Raw genomic sequence first — 17,419 nt, 5'->3', positions numbered from 1 at the left:
TATTCTAAGAGTTCCAGGCTCTCATCCTTTTCGGGATAAAAGGATAACCAGCTCAGCCTCTGCTGGTGACCTTTGATAGTTCAAGGTCAAAGGTCAACTCTGGGTCTTTGGTTGCCAAAAGCTATCTCAAAATGTAGGAAAGAAGGCTGCAGCCCACGGGGATTTGAGTTGTTCTTATTAAGGAAAGTTGATTGCTAAGCCCAGAGAGAGAAGACTTGATGAAACATACTAGGCTCAAGGTGAATTTTTTTTAACTCTGTGGCACTAATATTTCTCATATGGAGGCTCAAGGACATTCACAAGGTTTTCAGTTTCAGGGCCATTTTTGCTTTTTTATGGAGTTTGATGTTCTCCGCACTAACACGGGTTTAATAATTGACAGAGGGCCGAGCTGCCCACTGCGGCACCTGGAGTTCTGTTCAGCTGGACAGTCAGGACGCTCAGTCCACATCACCTACAAAACCATACAGTCTATCCCCTGGCACTAGAGACCTTGCCAACTGCAGGAAGTTGGGAAATAAAAGAAATTTTTCAAATAAAAAGATGTCAATTTAACAGCCAGGGACCTGGAAACAGATGTTTCTCCCCGAGACCAAGAGCCGCCCACCCGCCCACCCATCCGTCCTCCGGGTTTTCAAAGTCACTTCTTGTCAGGTGCCCTGGTTAAGAGGGAGAATTAATGAGCTGTGCTCCACTTTATGGCTGCGGTCTGATGTGGGAGCTGTGTGCAGAGGGCTCCATGGACAGGCCAGCCTGGCCCCCAGCCCTTCCTCCAGCAGCTCAACCCGGATCAAAGCAGAGAGCAGCTCAGCTTTTAAAGCAAAATGATTAGAACCATGTGGGGCTTGTTTCCTCACACATGACCTCCCGACAAAGGGCATGGGGGACAGAGGAAAGGTGAAGTCAGGGGTCTGTAGGCCCAGGGAGGGGCAGGATCCAAGAGGCAGAGAAGATAGAAACACACACACACACACACACATGCACACAGGTACACATGCACACATGCACACAGGCATACACACATGCACACATGTATACATGCACACATACACACAGGTAAACACACACGCACACAGGCACATAGGTACACACACATGCACACATGCACACAGGTACACACACATACACACATGTACACATGCACACACACACTTGCACACAGGCACACATGCACACACATGCACACACGCACACACAGGCTTTACATGGACTAATATAGACACACACATCCACATAAAGAAAGGCCTTTTCCCAGAAAGTTGAAACAGCCCAAGCATGAGCAGCCCGAGGGTCTAATTAGCCAGGATGGCTCGGCCCACGTCGCTCTATGGATAAATAAATAGTTCCGAGTTACTCAATGTGTCGTCCTTATAGAAAGCACAGATGGATGTTGCTCCCACCATGAAGCCCAGTGGCTCTGCTGTATGCAAGAATGCATTCCTCAGCTGCCTCCAGTCCTAGGAAACTTTACCGCACCTGAAAATGAGAACCCCTACGAGGACGGACTTGATCCATCTGACCTCCCTGCTGACTCCCCCATGTCCATGTGTCATTTCTTGTCCCTTGGCCAGGACTGGATTTAGTGACTCATTTCGAGCGAATAAAATGAAGCAGGGCTGATGTCCCTTTCTGACATCGTGTCACCAGGACCGGGCATGTGTTCTGGCTCCGAAGGGAGACAGCTGCCACAGGAGGAACTGAAGCACAATAGGCCCCCAAGGCAAAGAGGAGATGCCACTGGGGTGGCCTCCATCTCCTTTTCCAATCCAAACCATACCATGAATACAGCCCCAGGCCATGCCTCGGGAGCTGCCTTCTCAAATCGGCGCCTGGATCTTGACCCACAGGAACGCTGAGATGATCAGGTTGCTGTGTTGACTGCGGAATTCAGGAGCAAATTGTTTGACAGCCATAAATAACATAGATCTTCAGTCCTCTTCCTCTGTCGGGCACAACACCAACCCTTGTCGTAGTTGTTCTGAAATGCTAGGACAAAGTTCTGTAGCTTGGTGGCTTAGACGCCACTATGATTTATTTCTCGTAGTCCTTGTGTACCGGAAAGTTCAAGGTCAAGGCACCAGCCGATTTGGTATCTGGTATGGGTGCACCCTCTGCTTCCTAGAGGGGCATTTTATCCGTGTCTTAACATAACGAAAGACACATAGTGGTTCCCTGGGGCCTCTTCTAGGTGAGCATCAATCAGGGCATGAGGGAACCACCTCATGATGTCATCACCTCCCTCCCAACAGCATGGCCTTAGGGGGTTAGGATTCCAGTGTATGAGTCTGGGGAAGGGGAGCCAAGACATTCAGACTGCAATAGTAGTCACCAATGTTCATCAAATAATTTAGGGAATGGAGATAGAGATATCCCGCTTCCTGAGCATCCACTATTAGATAGCAAGTGCTCTATGGGCGCTGTCGTTAACCCTCGGTTCTACACCGTTAGCATAGGGTCATTTTACAGATGGAAATTAGACATGAAGTAACTGGTCCACTATTCAAAGACTGCAACTAACACAAGCAGCCCTGGCTGGGACTTGAGCTACTGCCTTCTTCTGTTCTGTCCTTTCTCTACTGAACCAGACGCCTGTTGTACCAGCTCATCCTCAATGACCCTGGAAAAGAATTGCAATTATCATCTCTGTCTTGACAGCTGTAGGAATCCAAGATCAGGGAAGTAGAGACATTTTCTGGAGATGGAAGAACAAGAATTTCTTCAGTTCATTCAAAAGACTTTTGCTGAGCAGCATCCAGATGCCATGACTAATAGGGTGTGGTCCCCTCAAGCTCTCCGGGTCTCCACGCTTCCCAGTTACTCGTACATTCTAACTGATGGCAGCCAGGCACGGTCAAGCTCAAGGAAGAAGGATAGTGAGGATGGGGTCATGGGTGAAAAAGGCTACTAAGTCTGATGGAGCTTTGAAATTTTCCCTTCAGTCCTCAAACCTCAGCCCTATCCTCCATCCACGGCTATCCAATAGGTTTGACATGCATCCTTTTTGTGTGTAGTTTTGGAAAAAAATCGAATTTTTGATTGATATAAACAATGCCACGTGGTATATCTCCTTCTTATTTTTCTTCCCTTTGAGTCTGAGCACTGTTTCAAAGATCCAGACCTATTGCCACAGTTCTATACAATCTCCTGCCTCCAACTGTTGCAAGCATGGTAGGCAGCCACATCTTCCCCTTTTATACTCCAGGATGGCACTTGGGTGTTCCCACCCTTGAATCAACACCAACATGAGCCTCTGCTGCCGAAGCCAGGCCATATCCCTTCCCAGGCTCATGCGAGGTGGAAACCGTCTCACAGGTACAATCCTAATCCCATGGTTCCTTCTTCCTCTACTCACGAGGATGCTCCCTGAAGCAATGTGCAAGACTTTTATGCCACCACATTCCAGCCCGCACTTGGTGTCATTGGCACCCAGTCCAGCGGCTGTGAATTTATTTTCTTAAATGTTTTTCTGGTTATTTGGAAGTCATGGAACTCTTCATAAGCTTTGGAGACTCCTGGATTCTCTCGTTTACTGATCAGATTTAAAGCAGAAGAGAAAAGACCCCTTAACTGACCTGAAACATCGAAGACCCAGGCAAGAGCAAATGTTTGCCCTGCTTTACTTAGCAAGCCGAATACTTCAAGAAGCACAACCAGCATGTCCCGTGATAGATACTTCAGGGTTGGCAAGGCAGGGGTGTCCCAAATGTAGCAAGGGACTAATTAAGAAACAGGTTCTGCTGCAGGGTTTATTGGCTTCACAGCTCTCTGAGGCAAAGGGCACTGGCTTCTCTAAAAGGAAGGTGACTTGCCCTAGGCCTTCCCTAGGCATACATGACAGAGCTGGAACCAGTTCCCAGGGCTGCTGGCTCGGGGATCTTCATGCCACACTGCTACCTTTGTCTGTGCCGGAGCAGTTAGGGAAGGCTTTGCAGCTAGCAGCAAACCGCACTGGATGGTGGAAGACAGAGCCATTCACAAGAGCAGAGGAGGGAGAGAGCCAGCCGGTACCACAGCAAGGGAATTCCAAAGATCCCGAGCTCATGATTGATCAGGATGTCAGTGAACTTCTGGAAAGGGGGACTATTGAGGCACTTTTAGAAGAGGGGCAGAAAGAAAGCCAGGCTAATATAGATCAGCTCCTGGCCAAGGTTCTCCTGCACCTAGTATAAAGACCCAGCAGCCCCTCTTCCCCGCAGCTCTCTGTGTCCCCAGATTTATTTTGCTTTCTTTCGCTAAATCAAACTTTATCAGACAGTTTTACTGTCAGCCGTTAAACCAAAATGTGTTTGCGCAACAGTAAACACCTTGTTACTTCAGGGAAGGATTACATAAACAACATCGGATGAGGCCGACGGGCTGCACTGGGAGGCTGCTGCCCATGTGGGGATGGCGGAGGGCATTTCAGGGGCACTCGATAGCCAGGGGGCAAAGGGACAGGGCTCGCTCCCCGCCTGAGTTTCTGCTGTAAAATGGAAAGATGGGTAGCCGGTCCTCCAGTCAGGACAGCAAGGTCCTCTAGAGATGACAGCCGGGGACAGGACCCAGCCAGAGCTCTGGGGCAGATTCAGCAGGGGGAAGGGCACAGGGAGCAGGAATAGGATCAAGTGTGACGGCGGTGGTACCTCAGATACAGGCTCATTTTGACTCTCACACCCACACTTCAGAACAGAAATTTTAATCCCATATAGCAGCACACTTTCCGCTCACATCGCTTATTTCCTTCCGTCTTACTCTTACTACTCTACTCCCACTTACCTTATTTAGCATTTCCTCGACGGCAGGTACTTGGGCTGTAGTATTTCATTAGCCCTCAGATCCAGTTTATGAGTCGGGTACTTTTTATTATTTCCTTTTATAAGTGGGGATAAAAAGTTTCAGAGAATAAGTAACTTGTCTCTGGTCACACAGCAATGCTAAGCCAGAATTGCTGCCCAGCTGTCTCTAATGCAAAATCCTGTGTTCATTCTGATGAGTCTAGACTAAAAGAGGGTCTGAAGAAGGACATGAAAGGGGGAGCAATGAGAGCGATGCCTCCCCCAGAGGAAGATTTAACTGGGACCCATAGCAAGTAAATGTCCTTACTGAAGAAGAGAAAGCGTAGCCATCAACTTCACTAGTGAGCAAAGGACCTGGGAAGTTTCTGGGCTAGCAGGGCTTCACAGGTTCCTCAAATACTAGGATCTCCTCTCCAGAGCACAGGAAGCCACCAGCTATTCAGGCTGAGTCTATACATGTTAAAGTTCTAGTCTGTGGCTATAGCTCCCTCTCAAAGCCCAGATTCCAAGAATCCCTCAGCCCAATCACTGGCCTTCTGGGCTTCCCCAGGCATCTCTTCGCCACCTCAAGTACCCCACAAACCTTGCCATTAAACTGAACCATCAGATCCAGCACCTCATCCAGCTCCACCATCTGAGATGGCTGGGATTGCCGGACCCCAGGCCCCCACAGCCACTCCTCTTGCCTCCTGAACACCACCCCTGACTTCACCGCCAATCTAATCCCTTAAAGGAATCGGACAGGTGTGGCTGCTGGGGTCTGAACTAGGATCCATGGCCACAAATCTCAGCCCTCCATTTAGCATAAGCTAGGGTGAGATTCAACGGGCAAACATGAGATCTCATACTCACAAGGGCTCTGTGGTGATGTGAGGGAGACTGTCCCCCACAGGTTCAGATGTACACAACACAGTGGGCGGCACTGTTTGCGTAGGCTTAGGAGGGGTGGAGGTCTCAAAACCACTCACCCTTCCCAGTTTTCACTCTGCCTCCTACCTGTAGTTCAAGGTGTGAGTTCTCAGCTTCTGTTCCAGCCACAACTCCCGAGACTTGCTGTCATAATGGACTCTTGTTTTGAGGGATTTTCTTTCGGTTTTGGTTTTGCTTTTGGTTTGGTTTGGCCTTGCTTGGTTTTTTGAGACAGAGTTTCTCGTGTAACAGCTCTGGTTGTCCTGGAACTCACTCTGTAGACCAGGCTGGCCTCAAACTCACAGAGATCCACCTGCCTCTGCCTCCCAAGTGCTGGGATTAAAGGTGTGCGCCACCACAGCTCATCTCATGGAATACTCTCAAACCCTCTGGAATTATCAGCCCCACATAAGTCCATCCTTCTGTGAGCTGCTCTGACCATCGTGTTTTGTCACTGCAGTGGGGAAAGTAACTAAGAAGTTGGTGCAGGGCGTCGGCTAGTACTGGGCCAGACCTGACGATGCTGATTTTTGGAAGAATGTGGAAGACTTTGCAACTTTGAACTAGAAAATCTGCTGAATGCTGTCAGCAGGACGTACTGAGCCCTCGGAGATGGAAGCAGGAAGACAGCGGTGCTGAGAGATTTACAGACTGTGGAGGTTCAAAAGGCACCAGAGGGAAACAGTGTTAGCAACAGAGCCAGAGAGCTTGCTTGAGTGGTATTTTGGCAAATAATGTGACTGCTTTCTGCCCTTGTCCTAAAAACTTACCAGAGAAAAATTTAAAAGTAACAGACTTCCAAGGAGGTGATGGTGCATGTCTTTCATCCCAGCACTCAGGAGGCAAAGTCGGGTAGAGCTCTGAGTTCAAGGCCAGCCTGGTCTGCAGAAAGTTCCAGGACAGCCAGAGCTACCCAGAGAAACCCTGTCTCAAACAAAACAAAGCAAAAAAAAGTAACAGATTACACTCTTTGGAGGAAAAGATTTCAAAACAGCTTAATATTAACTCTGTGACATGGTTGTTAGTAACCATTTTGCGTAGGTCTATAACGAAAGGAACAGACAGAGCTAAAAGAACTGTGGAGGAAGAGGACGCGGGCGAGCTTGATGTTACAGTCCAGGCATGTGTTGCAAGAGAGGCTATAGTTCCTAAGGACAAGCACCAGTAATTGGTGCCATTAACCTGAACTGCAGGGGAATAAAGTGAAGTGTGCCCTAGGGACAAGACTAAACTTCAAAAGTGGGAAAGGAGAAAGCTTACAAAGCAACAACAGACCCAAGCTGCTGTAGTGAGGCTCGAGCAGCCACGGTCCAGCCCAGCCCAGCATCTGAACTTGGAAGTGTCATCCAGAGGCAGAGATGCCCAAGTGAAGAGGTCACTGCTGAGGCCAGGTACCATGCCTCAGGGACGTCCTGCATGGAATCCCTGAGAGGCCCTTATGTAAAGCTATGGAAGAGAAGCCTGGTTGCATTGGTGCTCCCAAGATGGGGGAGATGCCACAGCAGTGAGATCTCTGCCAAGGAAAGCTTCACACAGGAGGCAGGATCAGCCCAAGAGCGAGGTCTGTGTTTCAGGCAATAAAGCTGGAAGTGTAGAGCCATCTAAGCCTATAGACATTGTTCGTGGAATTGTAGAATTTGGGGCTTGTCCTACCAGGTTTCAATCTTGCTTTGAACCAATATTTCCTCACTATGACCCCATTCCTCCCCTTTGGAATGATAATGTGTATTGTGTCCATTGTGGGTTGGAAGTACGTAATTTGCTTTTGATTTTACATAGGTTTTCAATTAAGAGATTGCCTGGAGTCTGAGAAAAGACTTTGGACTTTTTAAAATTTTACATTATGATATGGTCACACTTCTAAGGGGGCCAGGGAGTGGAGTATGGGATGAGACTTCAGTTTAGAGATGCAGGAGAGAGGGAAGAAAGGTTGTCTCCCAGGAACTACAGTCAGGAGAACCTCAAAATCACAACAACGATGGATCTAGAAAAGACTCCTCCTCAACTATCCTGTCCCTAATTCCCAGGAACCACAGCAGCAAAACAGCCTGCATTATCCAAGGCAGAATATCTAAGAGATGGAGCACTTGGGGTCAAGATCAATGGTCAGAATTCAAGGCTTACCCTGTCACTCAATAGGTGTGTGTGTGTGTGTGTGTGTGAGAGAGAGAGAGAGAGACAGAGACAGAGACAGAGACAGAGACAGAGACAGAGAGACAGAGAGAGAGACAGAGAGAGACAGAGAGAGAGAGACAGAGAGAGATCTTGCTTTAATTTTTGTTGTTGTTGTTTGTTTGTTTGGCGTTCTCATTCTCAAGATTAAAATATCACTCATGGTGCAGAACGAAAATTAGAGATATTAGGAGTACAGCTCCTTCAGTGCCTGCCATGTGTGCATGCAGGCCGGGTACCAGACACGGGTCTCTGGGGAGCCTCACCTAGTCTCAGGCTTTATTCTGATGAGATAGAGATTGAGACTCAGAGAAAGGACCCTGTCAAAGGTTTCAGGAAAGGAGAGAAGCAGGGCTGTGGTGATCCAAACCTCTGGGTGCCACTACCCAGGCCTGGCAGGCAGGACGGTGTTGTCCTGGGTGGAGGGTTGTTCACTCTGCTGGAGGAATTCGTCAGTAAATGACATCGAGGAGGTTCTTTCATAGACTATCATTTAAAGTCCTTTTTGGGGGGTTTCATTTTCTAAAAGAAAAAGTATAATTAGAGACCACCGTGTCTCCCTGGAGCCTACCCCTCATTCCCACCATCCACCACCCAGGGAGAGACAGAATAGAATGGAGGTTGCCATCATGTCTGGAGTGAAGGATGCTGGGATGCCTGCCAGCAACCCAGTCTCTCCCTCAAACCCTCGAACCTACTTTTTTCTAGTGCTTTTGGTGGTGTAATTAACATACTGAAAGTGCCCAATTTGTTGCATATGATTTTTTACAATCAAACGTACCCTGTAGTGTGTTCTGTTCAAAGAAGACAATAGTCCCAGAATTCCAGAAGTCTCTCCGCTGCATCACCTCACAAAGGGCTAACTTCCAATACCGATGATCACTCTTACCTGTTTTAAAACTGTATGTAAACAAGAATCAAGTTACATGCGCTTGTGTCTAACTTTTGTTTGTTTGTTCCTAATTACATTACAGATAGAATCAATCACCCAGACCTTCCCAGGTAAACAGCAGCGTTCACCAGTTTCTGAATAGCATTCCTTTGTGTGAACCCACTACGGGTTACTAATCTGGGTTTGTACGTACCTTCCAATAACAGCTGGGTTTTTAAGCCTTTGTGATTTTGAATAGCTAAAGAACAAGATCTCCAAAGGTCTCTTTGAACTTCAGATTATGATTCATTGTAAATGGATATTTTCAACAAAGGCAAAGACTTCTTTTTTCTTAAGATAAAGCTCTACATTCAATCAATATAATATATTGCCTCAGGTAGAAGTCCTAGAGAGACAGGACCTTAAAAAGTCACTGTGGAGGGTATAGGAGGGATGGCTCAGAGGTTGAGAGTCCTGGCTGCTCTTGCAGAGGACCAAGGTTGGATTCCTAGCACCTACATAGTGGCTCACAACCACCTGTCAAGTCCAGTTACAAAGGATCTGGTACCCATGCATACACTTATGCACATACACACGCATGTACATAACATAAAGTACATTTTTGTAAGAGTCACTTTGGAGATAGAGATATAGATCTGTTGAAAGAATGCTTGACTGGTGTGCTGGAAGCCTTAGGGTTGGTCCCCAGCACTATATAGATGGGTATGGTGGCACAAGGGAAGATGAGGCAGGAAAATCAGATATTAAACTTCATCCTCTGCTACACAGGGAACTCAGGCCAGCCTAAACCTAAAAAGAGGAAAAAAAGAAGAAAGAATGAAAGAAAGAAAGAAAGAAAGAAAGAAAGAAAGAAAGAAAACAAAAGATGTGTGTGCAATTGCAAAAGAATAAATAATGTGGTAATCATGCCTGTTTGAGGAAGAAGTCACTTTGAACAAATACATGGGGAACTCTACAACATCTTTCCTACTCTGTTTGAGTTACTGCCACCAAATGCCACAAACTTAACATAAATTTAAGCTTCAGAGTTCTAGAGACTGAGATGTTCAAGATCCAGACATTAGCAGGGGCCAGGCATAGTGGCACCTACCCTTAATCTCACCACTCAGGAAGGCAAAGGCAGGTGGATCTGTGAGTTGCGGACAGCCCGGTCTACTTTGCGAGTTTCAGGACAGCCTGTCTATAATAATAATAATAATTTAATTTTTTGAAACATTGTTGGGCTTGGTGTATGATATGACTCTGGCTCTTAGGAAAGGCTGTCTGCCTACATACTTCCACGATAAAGGGGCACAGCGGCTCACTGAGGTCCTATTTATTGGGGCACTTACCCCTTCCTAGGGTTTTACCTCTATGAATGTATCCATTTCCAAAGCTACCTTTTCACACGGGGGAAATGGGAACACGGAGATTCAGATCCAACAGTCCCCACTAAATCCTTCTTAGGACCAGTCACGATTTCAAGCAGCGGTCTGCCCTGTCCTGCTAGCAAATCATGAGAACACGGGACCCCAGAGCGCAGCACAGCACAGGCTCCACAAGACCTTCCTCGTCGTGAGGAGGTGGGAAAACAGTTTCTTCTAACGAATGCTTGTCATTTCCTTCTCTCTCCCAAAACTGGAGACACGAATATAAGTGACTTGAGCAGCTGAAAACATTTTCCTTTCTTTCGCAGTCACAAAAGGAGGAGAGGGTGAGCGACATGCAAAACCATGGTAAATTAGTAATTTCCCTTACCCCGAATTTCTCAGTTACCATAATGAAAGCACTTATGTTACAGAAAATGCCTGGGGCCTCATTTGACCCCAAAGTATCACCAGAGCTGCAATAGTTGCCCCATTCTTCCTCTTCCTTCTCTTTCTTTTATTAAGCTAACCCTTCGCTGCTGGGGCTGACACCTTTCAGTCATATTAAAGACGCATTGAGAACACTAAGCGCAATGCTCACAGGTTTCCCTGGGACCACGTGTGGGAAGAGCTGCTCTTGTGGGATTCTTGCGAGGAGGAAGATGATGGGTATCACAGCTACTTTATCTCTGCTCGGGCCACTGCTCTGAGCTGTTCACTAAAATGAGGACAATAGCGATCATCTCCTGGGATTTTGTATTAATTCAATGAGTTAAGACGTGTGAAAAGTTCTCTAGCTACTGGTCCGTAGCAGAATCCACTCAGAAGCAGAGGGAAGAGGGAGGTTCCGTTTATATTCAAAATATAGTTAAAGCTGATCAAATATCACCTTGGGTCATTGTTCTCATCATCTACTGTGTTGTGGAGATCTCAGTTTCAGAAAGTTCTAGAAATTTTTCTGAAGAAAAGGATTTTGAAAATTGGATTGAGGGAGTAGAGAAATGGCTCAGTGGTTAAGGGCACTGGCTGCTTTTGCAGAAGATCCAGCTTTGGTTCCCAGAACCCACATGGTGACTCACAACCATCCAGAACTTCAGTTCCAGGGAATCCAATGCTTTCTTCTGGCTTCAGTGAACACCAAGCCTGCATGTGCCACACAGACATACATACAGGCAAGACACTCAAACATATATAATAAATTTTAAAAGTAAAATAAAATTAGAAGGGTGTAGAAAATGACTATACCAATGAGTTTGCCACCTAACTTTCTGACCATCTAAACGTCACTCAACAAGCATTTATGAAGCATCCAAAAATGTCAGTCTAGCTGTGCTGAAAGCCAGTAAACAAGAAAACAACAGTAAAGATGATCCATCACAGTATGACAAGTTACAACAGGTCCCATGAAGACAAATGATCCGGGTGCTATGACAAGGGACAGTAATGGAAACAACTTTCAGATAAAAATAACTGGCAGAGTCTGAGCACATGGCATTTTACAAGATCCCACCACGCTAAGAATGAAGGGACAGTGTCCCCAAAGAAATAGACTAGGGTTTGCGCATGAGAAACATGCCTTTAATTTTAGCACTCAAGAGGCAGAGGCAGGCCGATCTCTGTGAGTTCCAGCCGGGTCTACAAAGTGAGTTCCAGGACATAGAGAAACCCTGTTTTAAATGCCACAAAAAAAGAAAGACAGGAAGGGGGGAGGAGAGAGGGAGGCAGAGAGAAAGAGGTGGGGAAGCAGGAGAAGGGAGAGAGAGAGAGAAGAGGAGGGGTGGAGGGGAAGGGAGGGGAGAGGAGGGGAGGGAAGGGAAGGAGAGGAGGGAGAGGAGAGGAGAGGAGAGGAGAGGAGAGGAGAGGAGAGGAGAGGAGAGGACTAATATTCAAAAAGGAACTAAAAAACAAAGGGAACTCACTTGGTGGCTGGAGCATGCCAACATAAGAGTAGATAAAGGAGGGGCAGAGAGGGAGGAGAGGAAGGGGAGGTAAAGAAGGAGGAGAAGAGGAGGAAGAATAGAGGAGGAAGAGGGAAGGAGAAGGAAGAGGAGGAAGGGAAGGGGGCAGGTCCCTTGTCACTACACAAACTTTGTAAGCCGTGGTAAGGAGCTTGGCCAGTCCTTGATCTGTGACTCTGCAGAGATTTCTGCCTTATCAAAGGTCTCACATGTAAAACTCCCAAGGGCAGTTTAAAAGTCTTCCAATTTAGTTAGCAAACAAAACATCCTCGGCCAATTGTTGCTCCAATGTGAACTTCCAGAGGAAATTTAAAACAGTCTTCTTGCAAGCTTCCTACCAAAGGGCCTGGACTGCTGTTGAATGTTCTCTAATCACTAATAATGACATCCAAGCTGAGACCATGGAGGGGGGGGGGGTGTTTCAGACAGACGACAACCAGGTGAAGAGCGCATGAGCTCGTGCATATTTTTCTACGACTTCCTATGACTTTGCACCTAGTTCCAGTTTTAAACATCTAGAACTAATAGAGTTAAAGCCGTAGCCACCTTGCCAACTAGGACCTGTTGTGCCTCTTCTCTCAATGTCACCTGGGCAATCCAACGCCACATTAAAACCTAGGAAACCGAGAGGCAGGGAGATGGCCCAGTGACTAAGAGCACTTGCTGCTCTTCCAGAGGACCTGAGTTCCGTTTCCAGCATCCACGGGAGGCAACTCACAGCTATCTCTAACTCCAGCTCCTCCTTGCAGACAGATACACCTATACATAATTTAAAATAATGAAAATAAATAAATAAAGCCTAGGGAACTGGAAAACCAATCTTTCCCATATGTTTGTTATTGCACAGGGCAGTATAGAACCATACCTTCCACGACAGCTTCCAAATTACAGGCATTTGCTGGCAGTTAAGACATAGAATTTGCAAAGCATGTACTTTTCTCCCATGTGAAACCTTTTTGGAGTGGGTGGGGCAGGAGGTTTCTGGAAATTTTTCTCTACAAAAGGACTACATTGAAAGACCTAACCTTGCCCTATACTTTTGCACATTTCAGGTCCTACTTACATCTGGGAGTCGAATTTTCCCCCCACAAAATGTTTAAAACACAAGTACAGAGTTGTGTTCACAAACATATATTTAAGCAGCCTGAGTTTGCAACCAACAGAAAAGAAAATTGCAACATTAAAACCTTACTAAAAAGAATTTTTTAATAAAACAGTGTCCACATTTTGGTTAAACCCCTTAGATGATATTTCGCGTCATTCTATCCCCAGAAAGAGTTTCCTGCAGTCCGTAGGTTAGGAGCTGAGAGCAGCAGTCACATAGAATCTATTCCAGTGTTCTCAACCTTTCTAACGCTGTGACCCTTTAATACAGTTCCTCATGTTGTGGTGACCCCAACCATAAGTTTTATTGCTATTTCATAACTGTAATTTTGCTACTGTTGTGAATCATAATATAAATATCTGATATGTAACCCTTATGAAAGGGTCATCCAACCCCCAAAGGGGTTTAAACCCACAGGTTGAGAATCACTGGTCTACCCTTTCATAACAGATTGGATAGTCTTTGTTTGAGACAAGGTCCTAAACTCTCTATATGACTGAAAATGACCTCATCATCTGATACCCCAGCCTTCATATCCCGAGAGCTAAAATTATAGACCTGAGCACCACCCAGTTTATACGGGGTTTCATGTGTGCTTGCCGAGAGCTCTGTGAACTGCACTACATCCCCAGCTCTTGGACATGCCTCCAACACTCTTGGCAAGAGACATGGACCGCAAATTTTCACAGAAGCAGCTATGGAAGCAGGAGTTCCAACAAATTAAAGTAACGTGGGATCGATCCCTCCATCTCTTACTGAAGTCCCCAAAGGAAACAACCACCTAGTATGCAAATACAGACATTCTGGAGAGGGAGCCTGGAAGCCAGTCTGTTTGATACTCAACCTTCTCAATTATCTGTGCGATCATAGGCACAGTAACTCATCACTCTCTGCCCCTGTTCTGTCATCTGTGCAGCCCAAGCCATAAAGTAATCTGTGCCATTGATTTTTGTGCTGGTTAAATGAGATAATGCATGGTAAGGACTTAGCAAAATGCTCTCAGTTACTGCTCAGTGCTTAGAAAACATTCTCTACTATTGAATTCTTCTTGGTAAGCAAAATCTAAACAAATGACCCTTGAGAAGGAAGACACTCCCTCACCCCAGAGCAATGAACCCTCCCTGGCCGTCAAGCTAGTCCTGCATCTCACAGCCTACAATCCCCGCCCCTGTTCTTCTCGACCCATTTCTTTCTTTCTGTTTAAAGTGCAGTGTCTTCCCCTGGTGCTTGCAGGCGTCGTATCTCCCCTGCATCCCCACCCAGTATGGCGTTGACTCAATTAGAAGTGCTCTCCGAGCTCAGCTAAGGCGCCCATGGTCAGAGGCAAGTGCACAAATTGAATTACCTTCCCTGTGAGTCACAGCCTATCATTTCCTATTTGTGTCAGCAGGCGCTTTCGGCGAGAGCTACACACGCAATCTGGCCGCACAGATCATGCCCTTTTATTTTGTGTTCCTTTAGAGAACATGCACTTTTATTTCAACTCCTATAACTTTGTTTCTCACTATTGGGACTATATGTTCACATTTTTTTTTCCTCTGTTGTCTCCTTTGATGCCAGTCTCCTGGCTTAGTTGCAAATCAACTATTTCCATTCTGACCAGGATGGCTTTGGAAATCTCCTGGCCTGGGTATATGACTGATGGCTTCACTTTTTCTCTTTCAATTTCCAGAAGTACCCTGTGCTCAATAGGTCTAAGCTCCCAATCTTATGCCCCAAACACCCTCTGTGCTAACCTCATCTGAATGATGATGTCTCCACCCCCGCCCCTTGCATCTGGACGAGCCTGGGACCCAGGTGTTTTTCTCAATACCTTCTGTCCTTCCTTGATGTATGGACTGTATCATTAAGATCTGAGCTCCTGAGCATCCCCTGAATCCATTCGTTTCTTCCTGTCTTTACTGTCTCAATACTAGTCCAAGCCACCTTGGTTTCTGCGCCTGGGTAGGTCTCCCTCCACCTTAATAGAATTCTCTAGTCTCTTACTGATTATCATTGAGGAAAGACATGTTCTGTTCTCCAGATTTTCTAGTTATGGCTTCTGACCTTGTCGCACACTGAATCAACAGGCATCTTTGTCAAATTCAGAATCCTTGTATAGAGGTTTTAATTCACTGGGTTGAAGAGGAATTCCAAAGACTACTTTATTAAGTACCCCAAAATGACCCTAATGCTGCTAGTCTGTGAATTAGCATCTGAAAGTCATTGGTTGTCTCTCAGAACCACCATCTTTGGTACGTTTTAGAGTTCTGCAGGCGTGTTTCCAACATGGATAAAGCACTCACCAAACCTCCACTCTGTGCCGGGCCGTTCAGGTCATTGAGGCACAAGGGCCATAGTGATGGATAAAGCACACAGAAGTCCTGGTCTTCATGGAGCTGCTGACAGTCTCACGATCAGAGAGAAGGGGAACAAAAATTAGGATGAAATCTTCATGGCAGTAAGTGCTACAGAGAAACGCAAGTTGAAAAATGGAAGACAGAGCTATGGAGGGAGAGACGGCTTGAACAGGGAGAGGCAAGAAGATCCGAGATTAACTGCCGGGCAGTGGTGGCGCACGCCATTAATCCCAGCACTTGGAAGGCAGAGGCAGGAGGATCTCAGTGAGTTCGAGTCCAGCCTGGTCTACAGGGAGAGTTCCAGGACAGCCAGGAGTGTTACACAGAAAAACACTGTCTCGAAAATAAATAAATAGGAAAGATAAAAAAAAGAGAGAGAGGAGAGAAAGAAATTAACTGAAGACTCTAGAGAAAAGAGGAGAATGAGTCCCAAGAGTGACTCAGAAGACTTTCCGTGGCGAATTCTAGCAGCGGCAAACAAGTTGCTCTTCTGGAATTTTCCAAATGAAAACTACATGTTCTACAAATCCCTGTTCACGCTCTTAGTCCTCCACTCAAAAACTAGAGGAGCTCTTGCCAATAAAATACGACTTTCACCATGTTGCCATGGCTCAAGGCTTCCTTCTGCCTGGGAACCTGCTCTGGACCCCTCAGCCTAAGACCTCACTAACCCAGCTGTGTTACTAACACCGTACCTGGATGAACTTCTACTCTAGGCATTTGAGATGAGGCACTGGGCTTTCCCCATTGATAATTTGGCTCCATCCCCAAGACCAGGCTTCAAACTATCTCTATTGTTCTTATCCATTATCTTATCCTCTGTGCTCAGCAAAGCACTGGGCCAGAGTAGATTATTTTTAAAGTATTTTTTATTTAGTTAGTTATTTAATTCTTACATGTGTTGGTATCTGGCCTGCATATATGTCTGTGTGAGGGAGTCAGATCCACTGGAACTTGAATTACAGTTGTGAGCTTGCTATGTGGGTGCTGGGAGTTGAATCTGGGTCCTCTGGAAGAGCAGCCAATGCTCTTAACCAGGGCCATCTCTCCAGCCCCACTAGAGATTTACAAATTCTTTTTCTTTTTTCATTTTTCTTCTTTTTTGCTTTGCTTTGTTTTATTTTGTTTTGTTTTGAGATAAGGGTTTCTCTGCATAACAGTCCTAACTGTCCCAGAACTCGCATTGTAGACTAGGCTGGCCTCGAACTCACTGAGATCCACCTGCCTCTGCCTCCCAAGTACTGGTATTAAAGGTGTGAGCCACCAGCAGCACAGAGTAGATTCTAAACAAGTGTACATCTGCAAACCCAGAACTGCTATTGGCCCGTCCGAGGGGACGTGATCCCTTCGCCCCCGCCTTTCAGCTCTGTAAGACGCTCTGCAGGCTCAGGCAGGTGATGATAACTAGGGCAGTATTAATAATAATTTCTGTAAGCAGTCTTCCCTTCTGGCTCCTCTGGATTCTCCCTTCTCTTCCTCCTCTTTTTGTCTATTTATGTATGCATTTATTTATTATTTACATTTAACAATAAGTGTATAGAGAGGTCCAGGCTTTCAGAGACATCAGGTCTCCTCAGGAATTCAAAGGTTCTTCAACAAAGGTCTTTCCAAGGCAAAGAAAACTGTCTTAGAATCCTCTCATGGAATTTGGAGGGGGGAGGTGGTTAAACCTGGAACTGGACTGAACAGGGATCTAAAACCCAAGAAGTTTCTAAAAGAGACTCTCCCGGTTGGTCCCAAATAGACTTGGGACCATTTGGTCCTCTGGCCTCACTGTTTTACAGTCTTTCAAGTCTGCCCTTGGCCAGCCAGTGTCGCTAAGCTCCAGGCACCCTTCTGTGCTACAAGCAGGAGCTGCATTGAACTGGGGTCTCAAGCGCCAAAAGGGACAGTATTTCGTTCCTGTGTGCACAGAATTCCTTC

General features: G+C 46.3%; 1 long non-coding RNA gene across 2 annotated transcripts; it reads right to left on the bottom strand.

Moving 5' to 3' along the window:
- Positions 1-734: 734 nt before the first annotated feature.
- Positions 735-15,511, bottom strand: LOC126504077 (uncharacterized). Of its 2 annotated transcripts, XR_007592490.1 has the most exons (7): positions 15,443-15,511; positions 8,638-8,756; positions 8,227-8,378; positions 6,455-6,608; positions 5,772-6,335; positions 4,756-4,849; positions 735-3,529 (listed from the first exon to the last, which is right to left on the bottom strand). It is a non-coding gene; the product is annotated as an uncharacterized lncRNA (long non-coding RNA). The 2 variants fall into 2 exon arrangements; XR_007592489.1 differs by having other exon boundaries at positions 5,772-6,608.
- Positions 15,512-17,419: the final 1,908 nt, after the last annotated feature.

Source organism: Alexandromys fortis, unplaced genomic scaffold (assembly GCF_014885135.2).
Source record: "Alexandromys fortis isolate MF-2015 unplaced genomic scaffold, M_Fortis_MF-2015_v1.1 scaffold_42, whole genome shotgun sequence".
Taxonomy (NCBI): Eukaryota; Metazoa; Chordata; class Mammalia; order Rodentia; family Cricetidae; genus Alexandromys; species Alexandromys fortis.
Note: the sequence above shows the minus strand (reverse complement) of the source record. Positions and strands in the feature narration are given on the sequence as shown.